This window comes from Microtus pennsylvanicus, chromosome 5, assembly GCF_037038515.1.
Source record: "Microtus pennsylvanicus isolate mMicPen1 chromosome 5, mMicPen1.hap1, whole genome shotgun sequence".
NCBI classification, from domain to species: Eukaryota; Metazoa; Chordata; class Mammalia; order Rodentia; family Cricetidae; genus Microtus; species Microtus pennsylvanicus.
The window spans coordinates 45,814,550-45,828,224 of record NC_134583.1 but is presented as its reverse complement, the minus strand read 5'-3'; the positions used below and the strand labels follow the sequence as shown (position 1 = coordinate 45,828,224).

Genomic DNA, 13,675 nt, shown 5'->3' with positions numbered 1-13,675 from the left:
ATAGAATTTCATTGAAAAGATGAAGATCTCTACCAGCATACATAAAAAATTTAAAGTATACCTCTTAAATAAGGATAAATAAAAATTCCAATAAAAGTTCTGTTATAAATTAGAGAAATCGTAAGGAAACACTATAATAGTAGAAAAAGAAAACATCAAGAAAAACAAATATTTTGCTTGGTGCAGTCCCATCAGTTCTTTACAGTCTAATAGAAGGGCTGGTGAGATGACTCATTAGGTAAAGGCACTTGCCCAGAAAGAAACCAAACAACCTGAGTTTGATCCCATGTTTGAAGGAGAGAACCAGCTCTCACAAATGGTCCCCTGGCCTCCATACCATTGCCATGGCAAGTATGTGTCTACATGTACAATACACACACATATTCAGGGAGACAGAAAGAGAGGGGAGGGAGGAGAGGGAGAGAGAGAGAGAAAGAGAGAGAGAGAGAAGAGGAGAGTATAAATAAATGTTATAATTTATTTAGAGACCTCATATATGGGCATATTTAACATTCACAATATTTAAAATACATATATGTAATAAAAATATATACAAAAAATCCCATGTGTACAGCATCCCTAAAAATATTTTGGGAAATGCCACCATATAAATAATTAAAATACTCGAAAACATTAATGAGGAGATACCAGTGTCAGTCAGATGTGAGGAAATGAAGGCAAGAACAGTTGGATGATGCTCACTTTTAGGTATCATAGATCAAATATTTGATATAGAGAAATTAAAGAGGAAAGAGAAGGAGAGAGAAAAACAGAGTAGTTACATCACTGTCCTGTCCTGAAGCTAAGACCAAGTATGAGATAATTAGAGCTTGTGCAATCAAATTGCTTCATCTCTATGTTCAACAGTTTTCCACAAGCAAAATACTAGGGCATGTTGAATGTACCTTCCTCAGCTTGTTAGCCCATAGTGTAAATAAAACAGTGGAGAACCTAATTATCACAGTCTGTGAGCTGGTTTTCAAGCGCCGCTGGAAATAATAAACCAGTGGAGAACCTAATTATCACAGTCTGTGAGCTGGTTTTCAAGCGCCGCTGGAAATAATAAACCAGTCTATACAAGGTCCTACAATTTGTACTGTAGACAAGGAAATTAATGCTGATTTTTGATATAAAAGGTCTTTCATTTTAGGTAAAAATCATCACCACATTCCTTTGGTCATTGGTCAGGCTTATAGATTTTTATTTCATGAATGTACCACTCCAGAAGCATTTGTTCTCATTGGTTAGTATTCAACCTTACATTTTTAATTTTTTTTCTTTTCAAAAACTTCGTTAAGAAAACTAAGAACTCAGAGCTAGGGAGATGACTCAGTGGTGAAGAGTACCATATAGTCTTCTAGAGAACATGAGTCTGATCCCCCAGCACCTACATGACTCACAATCATGTGAAACTCCAGCTCCAGGAGATTTAATGCCTTCTGGTGGCCTCCACGGGCATTGTATGCACATGCTGCATAGACATTCATGCAGTCATACATGTATCATACACAAAACAAAGTAATAAAGTAAAAAGCAAAACTTTTAAAAATAAATCTAAGAATAAATATCTACACACAGACATACATTTATTAGAACATATGAACATTATAACTGATGTGCAATTAAGACACTTTGAATTGAATAGTTAAAATATTTACTACAATGTAACATGCATATTAGAAAGGATACATGTTAAAATATAAGTTCATTATCAGAGTGAATACATTTTGTAGCCAAGAAATGCATTCAACTTCTGTCCTGTTACCTGGTCATCATTTTTCTTTTCTTTTGTCCACAATGTAGCAGAGCAAGAATATTAGCAACTAAGACTGTAAATCAATCTTACCTTTTAAACCTATTTTTTAGTTATATAAATCCAAAAAGTCTACATAATAAAACCATGCAATAGATAAACTTGTTGCCTATAAAATTGCCACGATATGGACTGAAGAGATGGCTAAGTGGGTAAGAGTGCTTGTTGCTTCGGCAGAGCACCCTGAGTTGGTTTCTAGCACCCACACAGTGGCTTATAACCATCCATAACTCCAGTTCCAGGGAATCTAGCCACACATATGGTATACAAACACACATGTATAAAAAATACTCATACAGATAAAATAAGTCTAAGAAACATCTCAAAAAAAGGAATCCCAAAGAATAAGCAGATAGACTTTTAGGTTTTCGTAAAAAAAAAAATAGCAAGTAGAAAAATTGGAAGGAATGTGAATAGCCCTAATCTAGGACAGGAAGTTATATACCAGAGAGGCTATATGCTATATTCTGAAACAATTATTACTCAACATGCAAGATAAATGTCCTGCTTATTTCTATTGCATTTCCCTCACAGTTATAAATGTAATAGGTAGTATGGGGCTTACTAATATACAAGTAATTTTGGTCTCTTCAATATGATTTTAAATCTCTCAAATAAAAGATGCATTATGATAGCAAATAACAGAGTATTAACAATGAAGCAGTTTATAAATTTTCAACACAGATATAAAATGCTTTCAGCACTAGATTATTTTCTGAAACAAATAGTCATTATGAGTAAGAAGATCTATTGATACAACAGGTTTAAACAAATAATATTTATAAAAAGATAGCTTTGCAAGCATCTATTATTTGTCCTTACTCCAAGCCCCACTGATGATCAGTTTGTGTTCTTACTTGCCTACCCGGAAACTTAAAAAACTTTTTCTTCTCTCAACATGGTAGTGGGTTCATCTGGTTTACTTAAACATCTAAGGTATTTTTTTAAAACTCCCTTTGGACCTGAGGCAAGTTAGTTAGATTATCTTTCTGAAAAGCGGTGAGGGCAAGTAAGAGGCAACAGTACTCTGAATATATGGGGAACTCATCACCAGATACCTCTTTTTGTCCTGTGGTAATGAAACATGACTTGTACTGTTTCCAATTATTCCATTCGTTCAGGGAAAACATCAATATTCATATTTCCTATGAAAGGCTACTCTGAATTACCATCCTAGAAAATAGTAAATATACATTGTACAAGAAAAACAAATTAATGTCTTTTAGCTGAACGATTAAAATCAAATCTATTGTTCCGAGATTGAATGCGCTAATCAGTTAGTATATGCTCAAAGCCACTGTAAACTTGAGCAAAGCCTCTCTGCTTACCCTGTGCAATGCCTACTGTCTGGATATCAAAACAGAGAGCTGAGTGCAGTCTGGTCCAAGAAGATAGTCTTGTTCAAAAACCATCTGATGCTGTTCTATATATGTGTTCATCCCTTAACATCTCTGTCCCTTGACAGCTGCACATTTAAACTGACTTAACCTTAAAGGGAAAATCCAATGTCTTATTTAGAAACTTTAGAGCTAAAAATGCCTGTATAAGGATCAGTGCACCCTGCATAGAAGGACTGAGAATGGGGGATTTCCATTATTGCCACCTGTATGATGCTCATAAACAACTGGATATTTTCATATTCATTCTCAATCGGTACACATGCATGTGTGTGACTTTGTATACACATGGGAAAGGCAAAGTATCTGAATTAAAAGCCATAATTAATATCATTTCATAGATATTCTTTCTGCCAAGGGAATACATATTTTTTTATTTTACATAAAAAGTCCCAGACTCATACACAACTACATTTTCCTTAATTCATAGATGGTTTCACATATCTATTTTAATGAATCATAATATTCATTGAGTGTTTAGTAATGTCTAAGCCAGACTAATAACTTTGAGAAAACTACTAGATAACATGACTTGTGATTTTTCAAGAAATTTATTTTTGCTGAATGTGATGGTCCATGCTTTTATTGCCAATACTCAGAAAACAGAGGGGACTAAAGCTTTCAGAGTTTGTGGCCAGCCTGGTTTATACAGCAAGTTCTAGTCTAGCCAGGACCACAAAAGTGAGATCCTATTTCAAAAAAATAATTATTCTAAGTGATATTGAGAATAAATATTAAGACACTATACAGATTTTTTGAAGGATGTTGCCTATTACGCCCTTAAGATTAATAGTTACAACCAGGCATCCTAGTTTTGAAAAAGGAAAGATGTTGTGTGTTTTCTCATTTTTAGTCTCCTTGGACATTCATCTTAAGCACCTTGTATTAGCCTTGTTTTAGCTCTTTGTTCTTGAGTGCATACACCATGAGCTTCAGAGCAGGGGGATAGCATTGTGCAGCACTTTCAGCAGAACCGGGATGAGGGGAACTTTTATTTTTGCGCTATGAGTGATGGAAAGGACAATAATGTCAGTGTAGAAGAAAAGGATTAGGATGAGGTGAGAGGTGCAGGTATTTAAGATCTTCGATGCCGCTTTTGCAGAGTTCAGAAGAATCAAAGCATATGAAATTATAATCAAACCCAGGTCAACTCCCATGATTGTTCAAGCCAGGTTGTCCAGACCAGCTGGTTAAAGCTGCTGATTTCCCTGCAATCACAAGACAGGCTAGTGACCCCAAGTTAGTACAAAAATAGTGGTTGATTTGATTCTGGGAACAGTAATTTCCCTGAGCAACCAACACAGGAACTGACTTGGGAGTTACACAATTTCTGTGGACCATAAGCAAAGTTGCTTTGATCAGAAAAGTTTCAGTAACTATTGAAGTGTACTTCAGTGGTCGGCAAATTGCTACATACCTATCTATACCCATGCAGACAAAGATGTCTGACTCCATGGCAACAAAAAGAGGATGGTAAAGCATTCAATGAAACTGATGGTCTTGGCACTGAACCACAAGATAACCAAAATCTTCGACATGATGGTAATTGCCAGAACCATGTCCACAATAGCCAGGATGCCTAGGCAATACATAGGCTGATGCAGTGATGCCTCTTGGCAAATGACAGTCACAATATGTGTGTTGGCAACGAGATCCAAAGCATAGAGCAGAGCCAGAGGCAGGGAGAGCCAGTGCTGCCAGCTAAGAATACCTGGAACTCCCATCAGAATGAACATATCTTGCTAATAAAAAAAATGTCCCCATTCTATTCTTGGTTGTCTGTGTGACAGGATTGGATGCAGACATACCCAGGGTATGAAACTGAGGATAAATTGTATCTTCATCCTTCCATTCTGTTGTCACCAACACTAATTATTCTTATGATGTAGGAACTTGCTTATATGGCACAATATGTTTTTAATTCATCAAATAACTGGAAATTCTATGGACCATGCATTCCTTCTATTTCCCAATTGAGAAATAAAAAATGAGGTGAAATTATAATTTTTTATGATCTTCTGTGCATGGTGGAAATAGCTGGATATCACAGTGTGATGCCTGTATTTGGGTTGACTGATGGTTTCTCTGGAGACCTAAAATATGATCCCAAGGGAGACTTTAATGTACAAATTTTTCTTTGCTACAATCTTAGATTGCAGTGTGTTTTAGAACAAAAATATTTCTACATTCTCTACTTATGTATGACAAAATTTTTATTACTAGTATGTATCTTTGGACATAATTAATCAAATACATATTTATCTCATAATGGTAAATAGGCTAGAGTCTGTAATATGAATATAATAATTAAATTTTGTTTGTTTTTATTTTGGGTTTGCTGTGAGTTGAATTTAGGGCCTCCTACTTACTGGATACTCTACTACTGATTTATATCAAAATCAGTTAACCATTAAAATACTTGTTAGGTGATGCACTTTCACAAATTGACACACATCCATTTCTGTGAAACTAGATGCATTATTACAAGATGAATGCAGCCAGGCGTGGGTGACACAAGCCTTTAATCTCAGCATTCAGGAGGCAGAGATGAGCATATCTCGGTGCGTTTGAGGCCAGCCCGGTCTACAAGAGGTAGTTCCAGGATAGACTCCAAAGCTACAGAGAAACCTTGTCTAAAAAATCAAAAACAAAACAACAAATGAATGCACTTGTATGAGCAGCCCCCACACTCCTCCACAGCCAGTTTTCTCTTTCCTCCTTGCTAAAGAAAGCCAAGATCTTAAATGCTAATATTGCAATCAATCTTGCCTTTTTAAGCAAAAAACTTTTTAAAAAATCAATGAAATAAACTAAACAGAATTTTATATTTATTTTTCAACTTGAAAACTTTCACAGATCATTATTTATTTAAAGAAAAAAATGTCTTTTTTCATTTCACATACCAATCCCAGTACCCTCTCCCTCCTCTCCTCCCATTCCCTCTACCTATATACCTCAACCCCCCATCCATTCCTCAGAGAGGATAAAGCACACTGTTTTGGGAGAAGGTCCAAGGCCCTCCCTACCATATCTAGGCTGAGCAAAGAATCCATCCAAAGAGAACAGTTTCCCTAAAAGCCAATACAAGCAGTAGGGATAAGTTCTAGTGCTACTTTCAATGTCCCCTCAGTCTGCCCCAGCCATATAACCATCACCCACATTCAGAGGGACTAGTTTGGACCTATGCTGGTTTCTTCCCTGTCCTGCTAAAGTTGGTAAGCTTCCATTAGCTCAGGTAAACTGTTTCAGTGGGTGTCCCCATCATGGTCTTGACCTCTTTGATCATATTCTCACTCCTCCCACTCTTCAACTGTACATTGGGAGCTCAGGCAGTGCTCTGCTGTGGGTCTCTGCCTGTTTCCATCAGTTGTTGGATGAAGGTTTTATGGTGACATTTAAGATATTCATCAGTCTGACTACAGGGCAAGGCCAGTTCAGGCACCCTCTCCTCTATTGCTTAGGATTTTATCTGGGGTCATCTTCGTGAATTACTGGGAAATTCTCTAGTGCCAGGTTCTTGCTATCCCCACAGTGGCTCCCTCAATCAAAATATCTCTTTCCTTTGCTCTCATTTCTGTTCTTCCTCCAACTCGACCATCACATTCCCTCAAGTTCTACTCACCCCTTCCATTTTCCCTTCTGCTTCCTCTTCCATCTTCCCTTTTTCCCTCACCCCCATGTTCCCAATTTTGTCAGGCAATCTTCTCTATTTTCACTTCCTAGGTGGATCTATGTATATTTCTCTTAGGGTTCACCTTGTTACTTAGCGTCTCTAAAATCATGAACTATAGTATATCCTTTACTTTACAGCTAGTATCTACTTATGAGTGAGTACATACCATGTTCATCTTTTGGGCCTGAGTTACCTCACTCAGGATGGTTTTATCTAGTTCTATCAATTTTCAGGCAAATTTCAAGATGTCATTGTTTTTACAGCAGAGTAGTATTCCAATATGTAAATGTACCATATTTTCTTTATTCATTCTTCGATTGAGGGATATCTTGGTTGTTTCCAGTTTCTGGCTATTACAAATAATGCTGCTATGAACATAGTTGCAGAGATGTCCTTCTAGTATGATTGAGCATCTTTCAGATATATGCTCAAGAGTAGTATTGCTATGTCCCAATTTTCTGAAATACCACCATAATGATTTCCAGAGTGGTTATACAAGCTTGCATCCCACCAGCAATGGATGAGTGTTCCTTTACACCATATCTTCTCCAGCAAAAGCTATGATTGCTGATTTTGTTTTTAGCTATTCTGACTGGTGTAAGATGGTATCTCATAGTCGTTTAAATTTGCATTTACCTGATGACTAAGAAAGCTGAACATTTCCTTAAGTGTCTTTCAGCCATTTGAGATTCTTCTGTTGAGAATTCTCTGCTTAGTTCTGTACCCCATTTTTAATTGGATTATTTGGAATTTTGATGTCTAACTTCTTGAGTTCTTTATATACTTTGGAAATCAGACCTCTGTTTGATGTGTGGGGCTGGTGAAGATCTTTTCCCATTCAGTAGCTGCCTTTTTGTCTCATTGACTGTGTCCTTTGCTTTGCAGAAGCTTCTCAGTTTCAGGAAGTCTCATTTATTTATTGTTGCTCTCAGTGTCTGTGCTGCTGCTGTTATATTTAGGAAATAGTCTCCTGTGCCCATGAATTGAAGGCTATTCCCCAATTTCTCTTCTATCAGGTTTTGCATAGTCAGATTTATATTGAGGTCTTTAATCTGTTTGGACTTGAGTTTTGTGTGTGGGGTTAGATATGGATCTATTTTCATTCTTCTACATGTTGACATCCAGTTATACCAGCACCATTTGTTGAAGATGCTTTCTTTTATCTATTGTATAATTTTAGCTTATTTGTCAAAACTCGGGTGTTCATAGGTGTGTGAATTAATAACTGGGTCTTTGATTAATAACTGGGATTCAATTCCATAGGTCAACCTGTCTGTTTTAATGCCAATACTAAGTAGTTTTCATTACTGTAGCTCTATAATAGAACTTGATGCCATGGATGGTGATGCCTCCAGAAGTTCCTTTATTGTACAGGACTGTTTTGGTTATCCTGGGGTTTTTGTTTTCCCATATGAAATTGATTATTGCTCTGTGAAGTATTGTGTTGGGATTTTTATGGGGATTGTATTGAGTCTATAGATTGCTTTTGGTAGGATTGCCATTTTCTTATGTTGATCCTACCTATCCAAGAGCATGGGAGATCTTTCCATTTTCTGGTATCTTCAATTTCTTTCTTCAAAAGCTTAATGTCTTCCACTTGTTTGGTTACAGTTACTCCAAGATACTTTATGCTGTTTGTGGCTACTGTGAAAGGTGATGTTTCTCTGATTTCTTTCTCAGCCCATTTATCATCTATGTAAAGGAGGACTACTGATTTTTTTGAGTTAATCTTGTATCCTGCTATATTACTGAAGGTGTTTATGAGTTGTAGAAGTTCCTTGGTAGACTTTTTGGGGACATTTATGCAAACTATCATATCATCAGCAAATAGTTAAGGACACTTAATGAAATGCTCAACATCTTTAGCCATCAGAGAAATGCAAATCAAAACAACTCTGAGATTCCATCTTACACCTGTAAGAATGGCCACAAACAAAAACACTCATGACAAATTATGCTGGAGAGGTTGTGGGGAAAAGGTAACATTTCTGCAGTGAGGATGGGAATGCAAGCTGGTACAACTCCTTTAGATGTCAGTGTGGTGATTTCTCAGAAAATTAGGAAACAACCTACTTCAAGACACAGCAATACCACTTTTGGGTATACACACAAAGAATGTTCAATAGTGCCACAAGGACATGTACTCAACTATGGTCATAGAAGCCTTGTTTGTCCTAGCCAGAACCTGCAAACAACCTAAATGCCCTTTGACCAAAAAATGGATAGGGAAAATGTGGTACATTTACACAATGGAGTACTATACAGCAGAAAAAATGGCATTTTGAAATTTATGGGCAAATGGATGGATCTAGAAAACATCATATTGAGTGAGGTAACCCAGACCTAGAAAGACAAATATAATACATACTCACTCTAAGTGGTTTTTAGACATAAAGCAAAGAAAAACCAGCCTATACTTCACAACCTCAGAGAATCTAGACAACAAAGAGGACCAAGAGATACACACATGGATCTAATTTACATGGGACATAGAAAAAGACAAGATCTCCTGAGTTAATTGGGAGCATGGGGACCTTGGGAAAGGACTGAAGGGGGGAGGGAAGAAGAGAAGAGAGAAGAGAAAAATATATAGATTAATAAAAACAATTTAAATTAAAAATACAATAAAAAGGAAAACAAGGTAACACTATGGGAGAAGGATAAGTAGATAGAGATTTCCATCCTACTGTTTCCTGTAGTATATGATTTCATTTGGATTATGCACATGTCTGTTTGTAAGTATCCATATAGTGAAGGTAACGAGAATAAATGTGTTATTTTACATAACAGTCATGGTATTTATGTGATTTCAGCATTCTGTTAAAGGTCTGTGAGTTATGTATTATAATAGTAACTATTTGAATCATTCACATACAAAGTCTCATCTTTTAGTTCACTTTGTATAACTGTATCTATTTGAAATAATATGGAGACCTGAGAACTCTACAAGTGAGACTAAAAATTTGAAAAAAGCATCAGATAACATTGGATCTGATTTTCATAAGCTTATTTATTTTCAAAGAGATTGACAATAAACATTATCACACTTAGAAGCTGAGCCAAAGTTTAATAAATTAGATATGCTTGGATTTGCAATGTCTGAAGTAGAAATGGCAATGGTGATCACAGCAAAACTTAACAACAAATAACTCTAATTTTATATTCTTTTAAATTTTTAACAAGTTAATGCATGCACTATTATATGTCTACTAATTATGAAAATTAAAAGAAAATAAATAAAATGTGTTTGAAAAAAGACATAATTTAAAGGTACCAAATAAATATCTCTTAAACTATAATTAAATATTTTGAGAAAGATTTGGTTAATAACTTCTTAAACCAAAATTTTTATCATTTGCAATTGAATTATATATTAAGCATGTTAAAAAAAAGAGAGCTATTATTCCACAGAAGAAGCAGACAGGAGTGGTAGCTAGAGGCTTGACCCCCACCTGTACAAGACTGTAGTCAATTGCAACCTCCAGGCTGGTCCATATCCACACTGAACATGAGAAGAGATGCTCTGGAGAGAGACAGTACGGGCTGCAGAGAAGCAAGCGTGAGTTTGGTACGAGCTTGGAACAGCATTGACTGTGAAGATATAATTCTCCATGAACCCTGAAGATGACTATCCTGAGCAATTTACAGAAGGCAACGCCCCAGTACTACTCAGCTGAGCAGCAGTGTAAAAGCAAGTGTGCTAATCCATACATGCAAATGCTCTAGAAAGAACTGAAGGATGCTGGTAAGGTTTTGAGAAGTTCCATGGGATTCTGGGAAGAAACTGTGCTCTTTAGTGTTCTAGAAAAATCTGTTATACTCATTTGATTTATAATGTTGTTTGGTTCCAGAGTTTCTCTATTTAATTTTTGTCTGGATGACCTATTTATTGGTGAGAATATATAGTGACATCATCAAGTATCACTGTGTTGGGGTCAACCTGTGATTTTAGATCTAATACTGTTTCTTCTTATGAAATTGGGTGCACCTGTTTGATACATAAATGTTTAGAATTATAATATGCTCTTGATGAATTCTTCCTTTAATGAGGATGAAATGTCTTCTCTATCTCTTCTGAGTAATTTTGATTTAAAGTCTTTTTTTGTTAGATATTAGAATATGTACACCACTGTTTCTTTTACTTATTTGTTTAAAATACATTTTCTACATTTTAGACTAGAAATATCTCCTAACAATCTTTGAAAGTCACTAAGTGTCCACAATTGGTCTCTCCTAATTTGTGCCTTTTGTGTTCTAATTTTCTGCAAACCTCTTTTATAACCTAGTTAATTCACAGACTCTCCTCTCTGTATTTTATTCAGGAGCAATTTGTAATCCACATTTTGGCAAAACTTTTTTTTCTTTAAAATTATTTTATTTTATGTATAAGAATGCCTTGTGTGTATATTCACATGTGCAGCTTGTGCATGCCTGGTGCTCATGGAAGACAGAAGAGGGTGTTGGGTCCCCTGGAACTGGAGTTAGAGATGGTTGTCCGTTGTCATGTAGGTGCTGGAAATTGTATTCTGCAAGAGCAGTAGTGCTTTTAGCTGCTCGGTCATCTTTCCAGTCTCCACGAGCAAGGAACTCAGTACCGCGAGGGGTGCACCCACACACTGAGACAATGGGGATGTTCTATCGGGAACTCACCAAGGCCAGCTGGCTTGGGTCTGAAAAAGCATGGGATAAATCCGGACTAGCTGAACATAGCGGACAATGAGGAATACTGAGAACTCAAGAACAATCGCAGTGGGTTTTTGATCCTACTGAATGTACTGGCTTTGGGGGCAAAACTTTTTTTACTTCTTCAAACATTTTTTCTAAAGTATACATGTTTGTATCAGATAGCAAAATGTCATTCATGTAATGGTAAATTATCGACTTAGGAAATTGCTTACAAATCATTTCCAATGGCTGACTTACAAAGTATTGGCACAATGTGGGGCTGATGAGCATTCCCTGTGGGAGGATAGCCCATCGCCTAGTAGGCTGAGAACTATGATAATTAGGCACTGTGGGGACAAATTTTTCTCTATCCTTTTCTGGTAAAGTCATAGTGAAGAAACAATATTTCAAATCAATAATTATAAGAGGTCATACTTTTGGTAATAGAGAAGGCAGAGGAATTCTAGCTTGTAAATGGCCCATAGGTTGAATTACCTTATTGACAGCTCTTAGATCTATCACCATTCTCCATTTTCCAGATTTCTTTTTAACAACAATACAGGAGAATTCCAAGGACTGGTTGATTTTTCAATATGGTGAACATCTAGTTGCTCTTGTACCAGCTGTTCCAAAGCCTGCAACTTATCTTCAGCTAAAGGCCACTGCTTAACACATATAGGCTTCTCATTTAACCATTTTGAAGGTAGGGCTGTTGGTACCTCTAAAGGTTTGCTAGTTGCTTTATGTTCTTGTGTAGCCTGAATGGCTGGTGACCTTTGTGTAAAGCACCTTATTATAGCCTTCCCAGAATTATGAGTTCCTGGGACTGCAGGAATGTTAATCTTGGCATTCCATTACTGTAGCAGGTCAAGGCCTCATAAGTTTACTGCAATATTAGCCACATACAGCCTCAGCTTCCTTCTTTGACCTTCTGATACAATACAGTCAACCCATCTTGTGCTTTGTTTAACTCTTGATTTTTCAAATTTTCCTGGTGAGACATGTCTTAAACAGGTAAAGAGAATGGCTGGGCCACTTTTGGCTTGAGGGCCTGTGAGAGGCCCCGCAAGGAGTTTCCCAATGGTATTGGGTTGCCTTATCTGTCTTTTGTTGATCTACATTCATTGGTCCAATGTCTGCCTTTTCCACACCTTCAACATATACCTGAAGGCTGAGTCCTCCTATTCTTTGCATTCCCAGAGGAGATATTATTTTTAGGAATTTCTTGTCTACAATCCCTTCTCAGATTCCATATTCGGCCACAATTAAAACATTTGGAATTTTGATGTCTCCTCCATACTTTAGAAATTGCTTCTTCTACCCAAGATTCAGTATTATAGTCAAATGTCTCAATATTCATTGTATGTAGGATCCATTCATTCAAAGGCTCTGATCTAACCTTTAAAGGCCCAAGTATCTTTTTGCCTTTTAAGTTAGCATTTTAAAAAGCCAGAGATTTAAAAAGTACTCATCTATCATCTGGGTCTGTTACTCCTATTTGTACAGCCTTACTTAATCTTGTAAAAAGAGGGTAAAGGGTTCTCTATGTCCCTGTTTAACCGTGGTATATGATTCAATTCTTTTTCTTGATTCTTCAATCCTGCCTTGAGCATTTAAGGCTGCTTTGTGGCAAAGGGAAAAGATTTCTTCATCATGAGGCCTTTTGTCTGTGAGGTCCCTGGCCAGCAAAGGGCTCTGACAGGCAGCAGAAGCCCCAGAAATGGAACACAGACATTCTTCAATCTCCGAATCTTTCTGGTCATTCTGCAGGAGCTTCTCTCCCTGGCTACTGCCTCTCTCTTCCTATCTCATCCCAGCTTGCTTGAAGGCACTCCCTCCCTTTTTCAGGGCCAAAGGACCCCACAGCTCAGCCTGTTTGCAGGCTGGGATGGGGTGGTGAGTACAACCGGGTGGGAGTTCCTTTGTTTCACTAAGCTTGCAGGCAGCAAGCTAGGCCTTTTGTCTCTGAGGTCCCTGGCCAACAAGGGGCCCTGATCCTGTACCAGAAGATCCATCGGAGAGCATTTGAAGGAAGAGATGGGCAGGCGCCAATGCAAGAATTCCTCCAACAATATGAAAGAGAACATGATAACATCAGAACCCAGTGAACATACAACAGGAAGACTT

At 37.1% G+C, this 13,675-nt stretch overlaps 1 pseudogene; it reads right to left on the bottom strand.

The window, feature by feature from the left end:
• Positions 1-4,095: 4,095 nt before the first annotated feature.
• On the bottom strand, positions 4,096-4,946 carry LOC142851294 (olfactory receptor 56B2-like; annotated as a pseudogene).
• Between the last annotated feature and the right edge of the window lie 8,729 nt (positions 4,947-13,675).